At 42.3% G+C, this 18,947-nt stretch overlaps 1 non-coding gene across 1 annotated transcript; it reads right to left on the bottom strand.

Annotated features, from left to right (window-relative positions):
* Window positions 1-18,618: 18,618 nt before the first annotated feature.
* On the bottom strand, window positions 18,619-18,725 carry LOC127124164 (small nucleolar RNA R71). The gene has a single exon (XR_007803791.1). It is a non-coding gene; the product is annotated as a small nucleolar RNA R71 (small nucleolar RNA).
* Window positions 18,726-18,947: the final 222 nt, after the last annotated feature.

Raw genomic sequence — 18,947 nt, 5'->3', positions numbered from 1 at the left:
ACTTAGCAAAGACCCTTCGGTTAAATCATCATAAAATAAATCATGGTCCCTCGGATGTTGCCTTCGAAAATACGATTTTGTCCCTCGATGACCCTTTGGTGTAGCCTACGGTTAAATGATGATCGTCCCTTCGAATGCTAAGGTATCCTTACAACTGTTGCCTTCAATGACCTATCGATGACCCTACAATGACCCTTTTACATCCAAAGGATAAAACTACTTACTTCTCAATAGTAAGGACAGTTTTACCCTCATAAGGATAGGAAATGCCCATAACGACCTTAGGAAGGTATAACTCTCAATTACTGGATCATAACCTAAAACATTTTCCACCCCTCACACTTTGCAAGTCCTAGAAAATCACCACTTGGTATACATTCATACTAGAATCATTACCAAGTTATATTTTTCTAAACTGTTTTTCAAAATCAAACGAGATAAATACTTTGTATACATTCATACGAGAATCATTACAAAGTTAAACTCTCTTTTCGAAACATTTTTAAACAATTCACCAACACTTTTCAGACAAAAATATAAGTGATCCAGCAATTAAGAGCCCATGGATAACCATGGATACAAAGGGTGCTAATACCTTCCCTTTGTATAATGTACCTCCCGAACCCAAAATCTATTGAGGTCTTTCCTGTTCTTTTCCACCTTTCCTTATTGGATAAAAGAAAAGTCGGTGGCGACTCTTGCTATCCGCGACATTGCGATAAAAAGCAAAATACCCCAAGTCAGTTCACCGTATGACAGAACTGGCGACTCTGCTGGGGAGCCTATTAAAGAGAGGTTACCTTAAAAACAAGATCACTTATTTAAATTGTCTGATTTACTTTTAAGGGATTGCTTGGGTATTTTATGCTTGAGTGAAAGATCCTACACCCGGATCTAGTGTACCTTAGGTGAGTAGCAATAGATCATCGCGACTATCCGGCGTATACCGGAATGGTTAAAATGATGGCTACGGTTAATGTGACACTTTGGATGTCCTGATGTTCCTCATGTTTACTTGAGGAAAAATTTGGCATTCGCGTGGTGTCATCAAAGCATTAACCAGACCTTTAGAACCCTAATTGACTCATCCTAGCCATTAGAAAGTAGTGAGATAACTGACTTCGGTTCCGACTGGGGTTGGTTGATACTCGATACTACACTCTTTGAGATTGGACTTTAGGGAAGCTTTGGTCAACCACTTGGTGTTGCACTGAAGTGGACTTAAAGAAAGGTCGATGATTTGAGATCCTTCTAGAACCCGGTTACTATTCTAGGACAGGTTGAACCAACCAAACTTCAGTGGGGAGGGTACTTACCTATGGAACTCATGCAAGCCTCAAAACTTAGGAATGATTGTTGTGTGACTTGCTTGTGCGTGTTACTTACTTAACATCATAACATCATAACATCATAACATCATTTCAAGGACTTAGGGATTTAACTTTGCTCTGTTTTGTAAGGCTATGGCTCCCAGGAAGACTATCCGGATTAATCTTGTGGCAATCTCTCCTCAACTCAAGGATTTAGTGTCAGAACTTCCTGATCGGGCTCAGTTTATCCAGAAACATGGTTCTCTCCTCAATTTGGTTACCACTGGTTTCAAAGAGGATATGATGAGGGTCCTATTCCAGTTCTTCGATCCTAAACATCATTGCTTCACATTCCCAGATTATCAGTTGGTACCCACATTAGAAGAATTCTCCAGGATGCTTGGGATACCTATCCTTGATCAAACACCTTTCAGTGGTTTAGAAAAGATTCCGAAGTCTGAAGAAGTTGCCGCGGCTTTACACATGACAAAGTCCGATATTGAAACCAATTGCGTAACAAGAAGTGGAGTTAAGGGTTTACTTGCCAAGTTTCTGATAAATAAGGCCCGAGAATTCTTAAAGGATATGAATGTCCATGCTTTCGAAGACATCCTGGCATTGCTAATCTATGGCTTGGTGTTATTCCCTAATCCAGACCAATTCATAGACATGAATGCTATTAAGATATTTCTCACTCATAACCCTGTACCTACCTTGCTGGGAGACATTTTGCATTCCCTCCACACTCGTACCATGAAGAAGCAAGGGACTCTCATGTGCTGCATACCTTTGTTGTCTAGGTGGTTTATTTCGCACCTTCCTCAATCGGTCTTGAAGAACGAGCAGAATTTGAAATGGTCTCAAAGGATAATGTCGCTCTCCCACCCAGACATCTGTTGGTGTCCTCAGTTCAAGGAAAATGTTACCATCATTGACCGTTGTGGCGAGTTCCCTAATGTACCACTCCTAGGAATAAGAGGAGGTATTACTTATAATCCTGCTTTAGCTCTGCGACAGTTTGGTTGTGCTCGAAGAGATGGTCCACATGAAATGATCATCGAAGGCATTATGTTCGACTATGACAACGATTCCCAAGGCCTCCGTCAAAGATTTGTACGAGCTTGGGGCATGGTGAAGAGAGGTACGTTAGGACAGAAAAATTCTATTCCTATGGAACCTTATCTCAGATGGGTACGCGCCAGAGCTCGTGAACTTGTCATGCCATATCTTGCAATCGGACCTCGGATTGTCGAACCTGAAGCTGAAGGAGGTGCTCCTCAGATCATTCCTTATCCAGATATGCCTACCAATGTTGAGGAACTAAAGAGATCCTGGATCCAGTTGAGAGAAGAAAGGGATACTTTCGAGACTCAGTTCGTCGCAGAAAGGAAGAAAGTGTTAGAACTTACCAGTCAACTTAATGAGGAACGAAGACTCAATGCGTATCTTCGCCCAAAAAGAAGCCGCCCCTGGGAGACTTGAGCTTTCATTGTATTTTTATTATTATTCCTTTTGTAATGAACATTGGTCAAAGAAATTAGCAATAAACATTTCTCTCTTGTTGGTGATTTACGCAAAGTTAAATTCCAAAAGTCCTTGAAAACATTTCATACATTGCATAGCATAACATAACACTGCATAACAGGTATTCTACAAGTTCAATGTTCTCACGGTCTTCCTTCTAAACAGAAAAATGGCTCTCGAACAAACTGTCAAAGATCTCCAGGCTCAGAATGCTCAATTCCAGGAGATGATGCTGAGCTTATCCAAAGGGCAGGAAGAACTGAAGGCTCTCTTGCTCGAAAAGAAGAAAGACAAGAAAGCCGTGAGTTACATCAACACGGGAAGAAGGCTTAAAAGACAGGCCGCGGGAGTCAAGTTTGGAATTTCGAATGGTCCAGAAGAGGAGACGGAGAATGATTCAGAGGAGGAGAATGTTGATTTCTCCAACCCTGAGGATGACGATGAAGATTATGAAAATGAACAGTACTCTCCAAGAGATGATAAGTACAAGTTGTTGGAAGAACGTATGCTAGCTATGGAGGGTCAGAAGGCGCCCGGTCTGGATTTCGAAAGTTTGGGTCTGGTCTCCGATGTGACCATTCCTTGCAAATTCAAAATCCCCACTTTCACTAAGTACGATGGTGCGTCCTGTCCTCAGATGCATCTGAGAGCTTATGTGAGAAAGATTCAGCCGCATACCACTGACAGGAAGCTATGGATCCATTTCTTCCAAGAGAGCCTGTCTGGCACACAGTTGGAATGGTATTATCAGCTCGAGAGCTCTGACATTCGCACCTGGACTGATTTAGCAACAACTTTCTATAAACAGTACCAGTATAACTCTGAACTAGCGCCTACCCGGCTACAGCTGCAGAATATGACTATGGGATCTAAAGAAAGCTTTAAAGAATATGCTCAAAAGTGGAGAGATTTGGCTGGCAGAGTCAAACCCCCTATGACTGACAGAGAATTGGTGGATATGTTCATGGGCACACTGACCGGCCCATTCTACAGCCATCTACTGGGAAGTTCTTCATCAGGTTTCACTGAACTTATATTGACAGGTGAACGTGTTAAAAGCGGCATCCGAAGTGGAAAGATACAGGCGGCTGCCTCTGCAAGCACCAAAAGGTCCTATCAGGGGAGGAATGAATCAAATGCTGTGTACGGTCAAAAGGGTCGTAACAAGAAAAACCGTGATCATGACATCGGAGCAGTTACGATTGCAGCACCACCATCTCAAAACTTCCAGCCCAAACAAGACAGGCCAAGAAGGCAGTTTACCAGGATCAATATGACCTTGGCACAGGCACTGCAGGGAATGCTAAAGGCTAATTTGATCACCCTCAAAGATCCTCCTACGAATCCCAACACTACTTCTTCTCGTTATAACCCTAATGCCAGGTGTGCATATCACTCCGATAGCCCCGGGCATGATACAAACGATTGCTGGTCATTGAAGAATAAGATTCAGGATATGATAGAAGCTGGAGAAATTGAGTTTGAGCCTCCGGAGACCCCTAATGTCATCACTGCTCCTATGCCTAATCATGACAAGACGGTTAATGCCGTGGATGACGACGATCACGTTTCCAATGTGGCGGACTTAACATCTCCTCTCCCGATTATAAAGAGGAATTTATTGCAAGCTGGTTTATTTCCAGGTTGTGCTGAAGATTGCAATCTCTGTATATTCCAACCAGATGATTGTTGGGAATTGAAGAATGGTATTCAACGGCTGATGGATGATCGTACAGTTCTCTTCGAAAAGATTCCTAAGGCGGAAAACCCTATTGAAGAAATATCTGTGATTGCTAGGTCTAAAGTTCCAGTGAAGATTACCGCTACTAGGGCGCCTGTGAAGATTACTGTTGAGCCCAGGGTAGCTCCCCTAATCATTACTGCACCTGGCCCGACCCCGTATTCCTCAAGCAAAGCTATTCCGTGGAATTATGGCGGTGATGTTTACGTCCATGGCGTAAAGCAAATTGACAATTCTACTAATCCTAACGGCATCGTTGGGACTAGTAAAATTACTCGAAGTGGAAGGATCTTCTCTCCAGAAATCTCACCTCCTGTCCTTGAAACTCGAGGAAAGGAACCAGTCAATCCTTCTCAGTCAGAGACACCGGTCGAAGTTACTCCCGAAGATGTTGCCAAACAGGAAATGGAAGAAGTGCTGAAAATCATCCGCAAGAGTGATTTCGATGTGGTAGAACAGTTGGGGCATACCCCGTCTAAGATCTCGATGTTATCCTTGCTGTTATCTTCTGAATCTCATGCCAATGCATTGATAAAATTCTTGAAGACTGCTCATGTGCCTCAGGAAACATCTGTCGATCAGTTCGAAAATTATGTTGCTCACTTGGCTGTTGACAATGGCCTAGGCTTTTCCGATGCTGACCTGACACCAGCGGGAAAGAATCATAATAAAGCCCTGCATATCTCCATTGAGTGTAGGGGAATCACTTTGTCTCATGTGTTGATCGATAATGGCTCTTCCTTGAATGTGCTGCCAACAGCTGTGCTGGATAAGCTGGACTGTAAAAGCATCGAACTGAAACCTAGTGACATTGTGGTACGTGCTTACGATGGTGCGAAAAGTGTTGTCCATGGCGAAGTAGTCCTCCCTATCAAGATAGGACCTCAAGTCTTCAATACTACCTTCCATGTAATGAACATTCGTCCTGCCTATTCCTGCTTACTGGGACGCCCTTGGATTCATGGGTCAGGTGTTGTAGCTTCGTCTCTCCATCAAAAGCTGAGGTATCCCACAGAGGGCAAAATTGTCACCGTGTGTGGAGAAGAAGAGTACATTGTCAGTAGTGTGCATGCCTTCAGATACGTCGAGATGGATGGTGAATTCATTGAGACTCCTTGTCAGTCATTTGAAGTAGTTCCTCCGACCAATCCTGTCCTTAAGCCAACTTCCGGTGTGCCCAAGGTTATTCGGACTCCTCCTGCTATGATTTCCCTTAAGGACGCTCAAGCTATGGTTGAAGATGGTGGCTGTACTGGCTGGGGTCAACTGATCGACGTACCGTACAAGTCTGACAAATTTGGCCTGGGGTTTAGCTCTGAGAAGGTAGCCAAGAGTCAAATTAATGCTGTAGAAGACGCTGACAGCGATTGCGACCTGGATAGCTGGATTTTCCCAACAATTGGCGACGGACTCAATAATTGGAAGGCTGAAGACACTATCCCGATTTCCTTTAGTCAGGAGTAATTGTTATTGTCTATTTTGGTGTTGCAAATTTTTGTTTTTTTTTTAATTGAACTTCTCCAAGCGTTGTGTCTATGCCCGGGGCACAATAGCTAATTTGTTAAGGGTTTTGTCATTTTCATAAGCATATTCATATTCAATAAATCAATGGACTTTTTGCATTCAAATATTGCGCTCTTTGTCTTTTCTGTCATCTTCCAAACAAGCTATGTTTTCTTACACACACTCACGTAACGAATTGCAGATCCATACCCACTCTGGATCCTGTTGATAATAGTTCTACTACTGTTCATTATGACTTTGAAAATCCGATCTACCAAGCCGAGGATGGAAGTGTGGAAGATTGTGAAGTACCTGGAGAACTTGCCAGACTGTTACTGCAGGAAGAGAGGACTATACAGCCGCACGAGGAGTCAGTTGAGATTGTAAATCTGGGTACCGAAGTAGACAAGAAAGAAGTCAAAATAGGAGCAGGCTTGGAAAACAGTGTCAAAAGAAGGTTGATTCAGATGTTACATGACTATGTAGAGATTTTTGCTTGGTCTTATGACGACATGCCAGGACTGGATACTGATATAGTAGTACATCGGCTGCCAACGAGGGAAGATTGTCGTCCTGTTAAGCAAAAGATTCGTCGCATGCGTCCTGAAATGTCTGAGAAAATCAAAGCCGAGGTTATGAAACAATTTGATGCAGGTTTTCTGGCTGTTACTTCTTATCCTCAATGGGTTGCTAATGTGGTACCAGTGCCGAAGAAGGATGGCAAGGTGCGAATGTGTGTAGACTATAGAGATTTGAATAAAGCGAGTCCCAAAGACGACTTTCCACTTCCGCACATTGATGTTCTGGTAGATAACACCGCTCAACACAAGGTATTCTCATTCATGGATGGATTCTCAGGTTATAACCAGATTAAGATGGCGCTTGAGGACATGGAGAAAATTACGTTTGTAACGCAATGGGGCACGTTCTATTATAAAGTAATGCCATTGGTTTAAAGAATGCAGGGGCAACGTACCAGCGTGCTATGGTGGTTTTGTTCCATGATATGATCCATCATGAAATAGAAGTGTATGTGGATGACATGATAGCCAGATCTCATACTGAGGGAGAGCATCTCGATCATTTATACAAACTGTTCGAGAGGTTGAAGAAATACAAGTTGAGATTGAACCCGAACAAATGCACCTTTGGAGTAAGATCCGGCAAACTCTTGGGCTTAATTGTCAGTGGTAAAGGGATTGAGGTTGACCCGGCTAAGGTGAGGGCTATTCAAGAAATGCCAGTTCCCCGTACAGATAAAGAGGTCAGAGGTTTCTTGGGACGTTTGAATTATATTGCCCGATTTATCTCCCACTTGACTGCTACCTGCAAACCCCTCTTCAAACTACTGAGGAAAAATCAAGAGATGAGATGGAATGATGAATGTCAAGAAGCTTTCGACAAAATCAAGGAGTATCTTTAAAAACCTCCCATTCTGATGCCACCAGTTGAAGGAAGACCTTTAATCATGTATTTGACCGTGTTAGAAAATTCAATGGGGTGTGTGTTGGGACAACATGACGAGTCTGGCCGAAAAGAGCATGCCGTATACTACCTTAGCAAAAAGTTTACCGACTGTGAAACAAGATACTCACTGCTCGAGAAAACTTGTTGTGCTTTGGCCTGGGCTGCTCGCCGACTAAGACAATACATGTTGAATCATACCACTTTATTGATTTCTAAGATGGATCCTATCAAATACATATTTGAGAAACCTGCCCTCTCCGGAAAAATAGCAAGATGGCAGATGATTTTAACAGAGTATGACATCCAGTATACTACCCAGAAAGCAATCAAAGGAAGCGTGCTAGCCGATCATTTGGCTCATCAAGCGGTGAATGATTACCAATCTATGAATTTTGAGTTCCCGGATGAGGATGTCATGCTTGTTACTGATTATGAAGAACCTGGACCGTATGAAGGACCCAAACCGGGATCCCGATGGACTATGGTTTTTGATGGATCTTCTAATGCATTGGGTAATGGTGTTGGTGTTGTAATTATTTCTCCCAAGGGTTGCCATACGCCTTTCACTGCTAGACTATGTTTTGATTGCACCAACAATATGGCTGAGTATGAAGCATGTATTTTGGGACTTAAGGCTGCTATAGACCTGAGAATCAAGTTTTTGAGGGTGTATGGAGACTCGGCCCTAGTAGTCAGTCAGATCAAAGGAGAATGGGACACTAAACATCCGAATCTCATCCCTTATCGAGAGCGGGTGTTAACATTAATCCCATACTTCGAAGAGATTACATTCGAACACATTCCACGAGAAGAGAATCAGTTGGCAGACGCATTGGCTACCATGTCATCTATGTTCAGAGTCAGATGGGGCAGCGAAGCTCCCATGATCACCATTGAACGGTTAGATGAACCAGCGTATTGTTATGAACTTAACGCTGATGGAGTAGAGGAGAAACCTTGGTTCCATGAAGTAAAAAGATATTTGGAAACTCAGGAATACCCTGAAGAGGCATCTATCAATGACAGAAAATTTCTGAGGAAGTTCTCCGCTAAATTCTTTTTGAGTAATGGATTATTATACAAACGTAATCATGATTCGACTTTGCTTCGCTGTGTGGATAAAAAGGAAGCAGAAAAGATTATGGAAGACATGCATGATGGTATTTTTGGGACTCATTCTAGTGGGCATACGATGGCCAAGAAGATTCTGAGATTAGGGTATTATTGGTCTACCATGGAAGCTGATTGCCATCATCACTCCAGAACCTGTCACAAGTGCCAGATATATGCGGATAAAGTACATGTGCCTCCTGCTCCATTGAACGTGTTGACAGCACCTTGGCCCTTTGCAATGTGGGGCATTGATATGATTGGAGAGATTAAACCTACTGCTTCTAACGGGCATCGTTTCATCCTTGTTGCTATTGATTACTTTACAAAGTGGGTAGAGGCCGCCTCATTCGCTTCTGTCACCAATAATGTGGTGGCACGATTCATCAAGAATAATCTCATTTATCGATATGGCATCCCTGAAAGAATTATTACTGACAATGGTACTAATTTGAACAACAAGATGATTACTGAACTCTGCACGCAGTTCAAAATAAAACACCATAACTCTTCTCCGTACCGGCCAAAGATGAACGGTGCCGTGGAGGCTGCTAATAAGAATATCAAGAAGATCATACAAAAGATGACGGTGACGTACAAAGACTGGCATGAGATGTTACCGTTTGCTCTTCACGGTTATCGCACTTCAGTACGCACTTCGACAGGAGCAACTCCTTTCTCTTTAGTCTACGGAATGGAAGCCGTTTTACCAGTGGAAGTCCAGATTCCCTCTCTAAGAATCATAAAAGAGGCGGGCTTAGATGAAGATGAATGGATTCAGACTCGACTCGACCAGATAAACTTGATCGATGAGAAGAGACTTGCGGCTGTGTGTCATGGACAGATATATCAGAAGCGCATGACCCAGGCATTTAACAAAAGAGTCAAGAGACATGTATATCGAATTGGCGATTTGGTAATAAAGCGTATCATTCTACCACAGGGTGATCCCAGAGGCAAATGGATTCCCACGTACGAAGGGCCGTTTGTAGTTAAGAAGGTATTCTCTGGTGGAGCCATGATACTAGCTACAATGGACGGCGAAGACTTCCCGCATCCCGTGAACGCAGACATAGTCAAAAAATACTACGCATAAAAGAGACCTGCTAGGTCGACGTACCTAGGCAAAAGTAAGGGCATCCCGGCGAACCAAAAAGGTTCGGGCAAAAATTAGGGATAAACATAAAAAAATGTGCACCCGGCAAGTCGAAAACCTGAAAAGGCGGCTTGGGCAAAAAGGGGTATCCTGGTGGATTGAAAACCTGAAAAGGCGGTCCAGGCAAAAATTAGGGATCAAAGCGTATGACTATGTCCCGTTCTCAGACAGCTTCATCCAAGTTCAAAGGACTGAACAAGCTAATCACTTCTATCCGACAACAGGAGATGAGAGGCTTGAAGACATAATGGCAGTAGGGGAATTAAAGTCAATAGGACGTTTTCGGCATAGCTTTCTCTTTGTTTTCTTGACAATTTCCTCTTACTAGGATTTCTGTCTCCTTGTACACAAATTGCCTGTTTATAGGCCCTCTTTCGAAATCAATATAATTTTAGTTTCAAAAAAAAATGCTTTTGTTTTACTTTCTCTGTTTTGTTTGCATAAGCGTCCATTGATTTAATTCGAATTAATATATGCATTTGGATATGATCGATGTTTACCAAAAATGCGTGCATAAAATAGAAATAGCGATTACTACTAGACTTCAGGATCGAGGAGAAGGTCTAATCATGCTTTCCAATGAATCCGTTGCTAATCCTATCCCCCAGCAAAGCCAGTCATTCCCAGAAGAGAGTGGCATTACTAGACAAATGGGTCATCTCTTCCACCCCCAGCCAGGCTTCTGTTGAACATTTCTACCATCAGACAGAAATCAAGCATCCCCGGCTAAGAAAGGGTCATCGATACCAGTATCTCCCAACCAGAAGATTGAGATTTGTTTTCCCCAGTAGAGTCCTCTGGAAGAACTTTTCAGATGCATAATTCATTCATTACATCATTTCACAGCATACGCATGCATACATCGTTCGCAGTAATTTTCGAAAGCATAAAACATCTCATGCATCATGACATGGCATGAAGCTAACTTTATTTTTCAGGTTAATTATTCCCCTGATACAGTCAAAACAAAGGTCCATTCAGACGGACATCCTCATCAATTACATTCAGGATTCAACTACATCTTTCAGATATACTCCATGTCAACATTCATTCTGACATCCTCCTAACGATGGCATCTATAAGCCCATCCCAGACATTTATTGCAAATACAACATATACAAATACTATCAGATATAGCTTAGCGTACGGTTCATTCTGATTCAGCTCAACATATGACTCTTTCAACTCAGATGCGATCTAACGTACGATCCATTCCGACCTTCAACAACTCCAATACGGTCTAGCATACGACCCATTTGGACCTTCAAGACCTCAAATGCTACCTAGCGTACGGTACATTCTGAAGTGTAGTCTGGCGTATGACTACCCCCTTCATCATCAGGTACAGCCTAACGGACGGCTCAGTCTACAACTCAGATACGATCTAGCATACGATCCATTCTGATCCTTCACCCCCAGTAACGATACAGCCTAACGGACGGCTCGTTCCGCAACTCAGATACGATCTAGCGTACGATCCATTCTGATCCTTTATCCCCAGCAGTGTATGACTCATTCGGATTCTTATCTCATTTTGATTCGGCACAACATATTACTCCTCCAACAATACGGTCTAGCGTACGACCCATTCGGATCTTCATTCCTCAGATACTACCTAGCGTACGGTACATCCCGAGGTGTAGTCTAGTGTACGACTACTTTTCGTCAGATACAGCCTAACAGACGGCCCATTCTGCAACTCAGATACGATCTAGCGTATGATCCATTCTGATCTGTTATCCCCAGCGGCGTATGACCCATTCTAACTCCCCAGTGAAGTCGACGGCCTAATGAATGACTCACTATACGGTCTAGCGTATGACCCAGTGACACCCATGACTTCAGGTATCTTCTAACGTACGACGTACTCTGAAGCTCTCATCATCAAACTTCCTAGATGACATCTTTAAACCCATCTCCATCAAGACTAACTAATTGACAAGTGCAAATTTTTGGGGCATCCTAAGTGTTCAATAATCTTCCACCTCCAGACCACGAATGGCGTACATACCATTCTGACTCTCTCGGTTCAAGAATATTGAACAGGGGCAGCTGTCATACCCCAAAATTTGCCCATTAATATTTCAAGACATTTTTCAGGGCACTCCGACTCATTTTTATGACACTGATCTTAAAGGAACAAAGGCCCAACTCACGAGTGGCCCAATCCAGAAAATGGCCCAAACTGGCCTGCTCGCTAGGCGAGCAAATCCTTCGCCTAGCGAACGTTCGCTGCACGCTCGCCTAGCGAACGTTCGCTACACGCTCGCCTAGCGAAGCTGGCAGATAACAGAAAATTCTAGGCTTCACTCTGAGCCCATTAGGTCATGGAAAAAAGGCATTATAAATACCACAACTCCAGTCAGAAAAAGGGAGGACGAAAAAGGACGAAAGGAGGACCCTAGCAAGCAAACCCTAGCGCTCACAGACGGAAAACCCTGGAGGCTAACCCTGAGAATTCCGAGTAACCCTAAAGGGAACCCTAAAGGAAAAGCCGGCGGCAGCAAGGTCACTCCCGCTCAATTCGATCCGATCGATCAATTCAAGGTTACAATTCGATTACAAACAGGTTGGCATTGCTATTACTACTTTATGTTCTTAATTTGCACATGGTATCATGGTTGAATTTATGAAACTATCTTAAGTTTTACATATGAATTTAAGTATGCATGAACATCTGAATGTCTAACCACATAATCTCTATAATGAATGCTATAAGGTGTGAAGCTTGCTGTCATTATATCGTTATTAAAACCGGAATCCGTAGCCGCTCGCTAGCACATCGCTAAGCGAGCATGCAACGAGTGTTCGCTAAGACTTCGCTAGGCGAAGCAGGAGCGAACGCGACAGCAGCCGACTTTTCTGTTCTGACTTTTACCCACCTGTCATGTTTTTATCATAGCCATGCATTGTTTATCTGACCCTACTGCTGTTCTGGTTTCTTTTGTGGTGTAATTCTCAATTGCACCCTGATTTGGTATTCTGACATGTTTGCTGAGTTTTGCAAAGGTTCACACATCGCCGGGAAAGCTAGCTAGATAGGTATTCCACTTTATTTGTGGGATGCCCTTTGTGGAGTTTCACCCTAAATTACCTAATTAATTTTAATGTATTAATTTTAATGTGGAGATCCACCCTCAATTACTTAGCTGATTTTAATGTATTGATTTTAATGTGGAGATTCATCATAATTGTCTAATTGATTGTAAAATACGGCCTTTAAATATGTGATCTTGGACCTCTCTTTGCTGCCCTACGGTATTACGGTACAACGGTCGTGTTCCGCGAATGTAGGGATACACTTAGCAAAGACCCTTCGGTTAAATCATCATAAAATAAATCATGGTCCCTCGGATGTTGCCTTCGAAAATACGATTTTGTCCCTCGATGACCCTTTGGTGTAGCCTACGGTTAAATGATGATCGTCCCTTCGAATGCTAAGGTATCCTTACAACTGTTGCCTTCAATGACCCATCGATGACCCTACAATGACCCTTTTACATCCAAAGGATAAAACTACTTACTTCTCAATAGTAAGGACAGTTTTACCCTCATAAGGATAGGAAATGCCCATAACGACCTTAGGAAGGTATAACTCTCAATTACTGGATCATAACCTAAAACATTTTCCACCCCTCACACTTTGCAAGTCCTAGAAAATCACCACTTGGTATACATTCATACTAGAATCATTACCAAGTTATATTTTTCTAAACTGTTTTTCAAAATCAAACGAGATAAATACTTTGTATACATTCATACGAGAATCATTACAAAGTTAAACTCTCTTTTCGAAACATTTTTAAACAATTCACCAACACTTTTCAGACAAAAATATAAGTGATCCAGCAATTAAGAGCCCATGGATAACCATGGATACAAAGGGTGCTAATACCTTCCCTTTGTATAATGTACCTCCCGAACCCAAAATCTATTGAGGTCTTTCCTGTTCTTTTCCACCTTTCCTTATTGGATAAAAGAAAAGTCGGTGGCGACTCTTGCTATCCGCGACATTGCGATAAAAAGCAAAATACCCCAAGTCAGTTCACCGTATGACAGAACTGGCGACTCTGCTGGGGAGCCTATTAAAGAGAGGTTACCTTAAAAACAAGATCACTTATTTAAATTGTCTGATTTACTTTTAAGGGATTGCTTGGGTATTTTATGCTTGAGTGAAAGATCCTACACCCGGATCTAGTGTACCTTAGGTGAGTAGCAATAGATCATCGCGACTATCCGGCGTATACCGGAATGGTTAAAATGATGGCTACGGTTAATGTGACACTTTGGATGTCCTGATGTTCCTCATGTTTACTTGAGGAAAAATTTGGCATTCGCGTGGTGTCATCAAAGCATTAACCAGACCTTTAGAACCCTAATTGACTCATCCTAGCCATTAGAAAGTAGTGAGATAACTGACTTCGGTTCCGACTAGGGTTGGTTGATACTCGATACTACACTCTTTGAGATTGGACTTTAGGGAAGCTTTGGTCAACCACTTGGTGTTGCACTGAAGTGGACTTAAAGAAAGGTCGATGATTTGAGATCCTTCTAGAACCCGGTTACTATTCTAGGATAGGTTGAACCAACCAAACTTCAGTGGGGAGGGTACTTACCTATGGAACTCATGCAAGCCTCAAAACTTAGGAATGATTGTTGTGTGACTTGCTTGTGCGTGTTACTTACTTAACATCATAACATCATAACATCATAACATCATTTCAAGGACTTAGGGATTTAACTTTGCTCTGTTTTGTAAGGCTATGGCTCCCAGGAAGACTATCCGGATTAATCTTGTGGCAATCTCTCCTCAACTCAAGGATTTAGTGTCAGAACTTCCTGATCGGGCTCAGTTTATCCAGAAACATGGTTCTCTCCTCAATTTGGTTACCACTGGTTTCAAAGAGGATATGATGAGGGTCCTATTCCAGTTCTTCGATCCTAAACATCATTGCTTCACATTCCCAGATTATCAGTTGGTACCCACATTAGAAGAATTCTCCAGGATGCTTGGGATACCTATCCTTGATCAAACACCTTTCAGTGGTTTAGAAAAGATTCCGAAGTCTGAAGAAGTTGCCGCGGCTTTACACATGACAAAGTCCGATATTGAAACCAATTGCGTAACAAGAAGTGGAGTTAAGGGTTTACTTGCCAAGTTTCTGATAAATAAGGCCCGAGAATTCTTAAAGGATATGAATGTCCATGCTTTCGAAGACATCCTGGCATTGCTAATTTATGGCTTGGTGTTATTCCCTAATCCAGACCAATTCATAGACATGAATGCTATTAAGATATTTCTCACTCATAACCCTGTACCTACCTTGCTGGGAGACATTTTGCATTCCCTCCACACTCGTACCATGAAGAAGCAAGGGACTCTCATGTGCTGCATACCTTTGTTGTCTAGGTGGTTTATTTCGCACCTTCCTCAATCGGTCTTGAAGAACGAGCAGAATTTGAAATGGTCTCAAAGGATAATGTCGCTCTCCCACCCAGACATCTGTTGGTGTCCTCAGTTCAAGGAAAATGTTACCATCATTGACCGTTGTGGCGAGTTCCCTAATGTACCACTCCTAGGAATAAGAGGAGGTATTACTTATAATCCTGCTTTAGCTCTGCGACAGTTTGGTTGTGCTCGAAGAGATGGTCCACATGAAATGATCATCGAAGGCATTATGTTCGACTATGACAACGATTCCCAAGGCCTCCGTCAAAGATTTGTACGAGCTTGGGGCATGGTGAAGAGAGGTACGTTAGGACAGAAAAATTCTATTCCTATGGAACCTTATCTCAGATGGGTACGCGCCAGAGCTCGTGAACTTATCATGCCATATCTTGCAATCGGACCTCGGATTGTCGAACCTGAAGCTGAAGGAGGTGCTCCTCAGATCATTCCTTATCCAGATATGCCTACCAATGTTGAGGAACTAAAGAGATCCTGGATCCAGTTGAGAGAAGAAAGGGATACTTTCGAGACTCAGTTCGTCGCAGAAAGGAAGAAAGTGTTAGAACTTACCAGTCAACTTAATGAGGAACGAAGACTCAATGCGTATCTTCGCCCAAAAAGAAGCCGCCCCTGGGAGACTTGAGCTTTCATTGTATTTTTATTATTATTCCTTTTGTAATGAACATTGGTCAAAGAAATTAGCAATAAACATTTCTCTCTTGTTGGTGATTTACGCAAAGTTAAATTCCAAAAGTCCTTGAAAACATTTCATACATTGCATAGCATAACATAACACTGCATAACAGGTATTCTACAAGTTCAATGTTCTCACGGTCTTCCTTCTAAACAGAAAAATGGCTCTCGAACAAACTGTCAAAGATCTCCAGGCTCAGAATGCTCAATTCCAGAAGATGATGCTGAGCTTATCCAAAGGGCAGGAAGAACTGAAGGCTCTCTTGCTCGAAAAGAAGAAAGACAAGAAAGCCGTGAGTTACATCAACACGGGAAGAAGGCTTAAAAGACAGGCCGCGGGAGTCAAGTTTGGAATTCCGAATGGTCCAGAAGAGGAGACGGAGAATGATTCAGAGGAGGAGAATGTTGATTTCTCCAACCCTGAGGATGACGATGAAGATTATGAAAATGAACAGTACTCTCCAAGAGATGATAAGTACAAGTTGCTGGAAGAACGTATGCTAGCTATGGAGGGTCAGAAGGCGCCCGGTCTGGATTTCGAAAGTTTGGGTCTGGTCTCCGATGTGACCATTCCTCGCAAATTCAAAATCCCCACTTTCACTAAGTACGATGGTGCGTCCTGTCCTCAGATGCATCTGAGAGCTTATGTGAGAAAGATTCAGCCGCATACCACTGACAGGAAGCTATGGATCCATTTCTTCCAAGAGAGCCTGTCTGGCACACAGTTGGAATGGTATTATCAGCTCGAGAGCTCTGACATCCGCACCTGGACTGATTTAGCAACAACTTTCTATAAACAGTACCAGTATAACTCTGAACTAGCGCCTACCCGGCTACAGCTGCAGAATATGACTATGGGATCTAAAGAAAGCTTTAAAGAATATGCTCAAAAGTGGAGAGATTTGGCTGGCAGAGTCAAACCCCTATGACTGACAGAGAATTGGTGGATATGTTCATGGGCACACTGACCGGCCCATTCTACAGCCATCTACTGGGAAGTTCTTCATCAGGTTTCACTGAACTTATATTGACAGGTGAACGTGTTGAAAGCGGCATCCGAAGTGGAAAGATACAGGCGGCTGCCTCTGCAAGCACCAAAAGGTCCTATCAGGGGAGGAATGAATCAAATGCTGTGTACGGTCAAAAGGGTCGTAACAAGAAAAACCGTGACCATGACATCGGAGCAGTTACGATTGCAGCACCACCATCTCAAAACTTCCAGCCCAAACAAGACAGGCCAAGAAGGCAGTTTACCAGGATCAATATGACCTTGGCACAGGCACTGCAGGGAATGCTAAAGGCAAATTTGATCACCCTCAGAGATCCTCCTACGAATCCCAACACTACTTCTTCTCGTTATAACCCTAATGCCAGTAATCCGTACAATTGTTCGTAGAAACACTTAAGGGCTATTTTAACTTTCAACTTAAGTTTTCCCGCACTTCAATTCCGTTGGGTAAGATCGAAAGCCGTCCACTGTCTTTTTAAACTTAATTGTTTTTAACTATTTCAAAAACAGCGAAAGCGCTTTGTCTAGTTCATTAGGAGTTTTTAACATTAAGAAGAAAAGAGATTTTAAAACTATTTTTGGACGCGTTTATATGTTTAGAGTCTGGTTCGTAAGAACCACTTTTGGTTAAGAAATCCAGGTGATAATACTTTTCAACTTAGTCAAGATACTATATTTCTTAAAAATAGGTTTACTACTCTAACGCAATGCGCACCTTTTTATAAGTGACAATAAGAGAGTTTGATTAGGGAGTACAACTCGGTTCTAAATACGTGAAAGCGACAGTTCCTGTTAAATTAGTTCTTTTCAAAGTAGGAAACACTGCCCATAAGTAGCTCTATTAGCAAGTACTTGGATTATTAATTAATTACGTGAATTACATTCGACCCTGTCTTTATTAATTAAATTTATTTCAATACTTTACTCTTCATTGCACACTCTAAAAACACTTATTTTGATTGCCTTTGATAAACACCATAACAATAGATAACGATAGATTGACACTTGGTCTCTGTGGATTTGACAATCTTTTATATTACTCTGACGCGTTTGTATACTTGCGAAACACCGCATCAAGTTTTTGGCGCCGTTGTCGGGGACCAATTTCGTCAAATTTCATTTTCCTGTTGTTATATCGTTTAGACTTAGGCTATTTCCCGTCGGTCAATGCGAAGAACTCGCAGCACCGGAAGTTTAAGCTTAGTATACCCTCTGGCGGAACCTGAAAGTTACGCTCACGCACGTTTATTCTTTCATAGAATTAAGAGAGCTATGGCCGAAGATCAAAACCAAAGACCTCTTAAGGACTTCGCTCAATCATCAAATGAAGAACCTAGTTCTAGTATAGTAAACCCAACCGTCCCAACTAATAATTTTGAACTTAAACCATCCCTGTTGCAACTAGTGCAACAGAGACAATTCGCAGGTCTCGCTACTGAGAACCTAAACCAACATTTAAAAATATTCCTTCAATTAGCAGACACTTTTCAAACCAATGGAGCTTCTCCTGAGGCAATACAATTAAGATTATTTCCTTTTTCCCTCAGAGATAAAGCCCTATCATGGTTAGATTCCCTTCCACCCAATTCCATTACGACTTGGGATAACCTTAGAAGAGTATTTCTTGCTAGATATTTTCCCCCGAGTAAGACCGCCGTTCTTCGAACCCATATAACTAGATTTACCCAAAACCAAGGAGAATCGTTGTTCGAAGCTTGGGAGAGATATAAAGAGTTATTACGAGCATGCCCACATCATGGCTTAGAAAACTGGTTAATCATTCAAACCTTCTATAATGGACTTCATTACAACACAAAGATGACCATCGACGCTGCCGCAAGCGGTGCTCTGATGAACAAACCTTATCCTGAAGCTAGTGCCCTCATCAAAGACATGGCTCAAAACCATCAATCATGGGGAGTCGAACGAGCGACAGTTAAGAATAAGGAAGCCCAAGGAGGAGTGCATGACCTAAGCTCTATAGA

This window comes from Lathyrus oleraceus, chromosome 2 (genome assembly GCF_024323335.1).
Source record: "Lathyrus oleraceus cultivar Zhongwan6 chromosome 2, CAAS_Psat_ZW6_1.0, whole genome shotgun sequence".
NCBI lineage: Eukaryota > Viridiplantae > Streptophyta > Magnoliopsida > Fabales > Fabaceae > Lathyrus > Lathyrus oleraceus.
The sequence above is the reverse complement of the archived record's forward strand: the minus strand, read 5'-3'. Positions and strand labels throughout refer to the sequence as shown.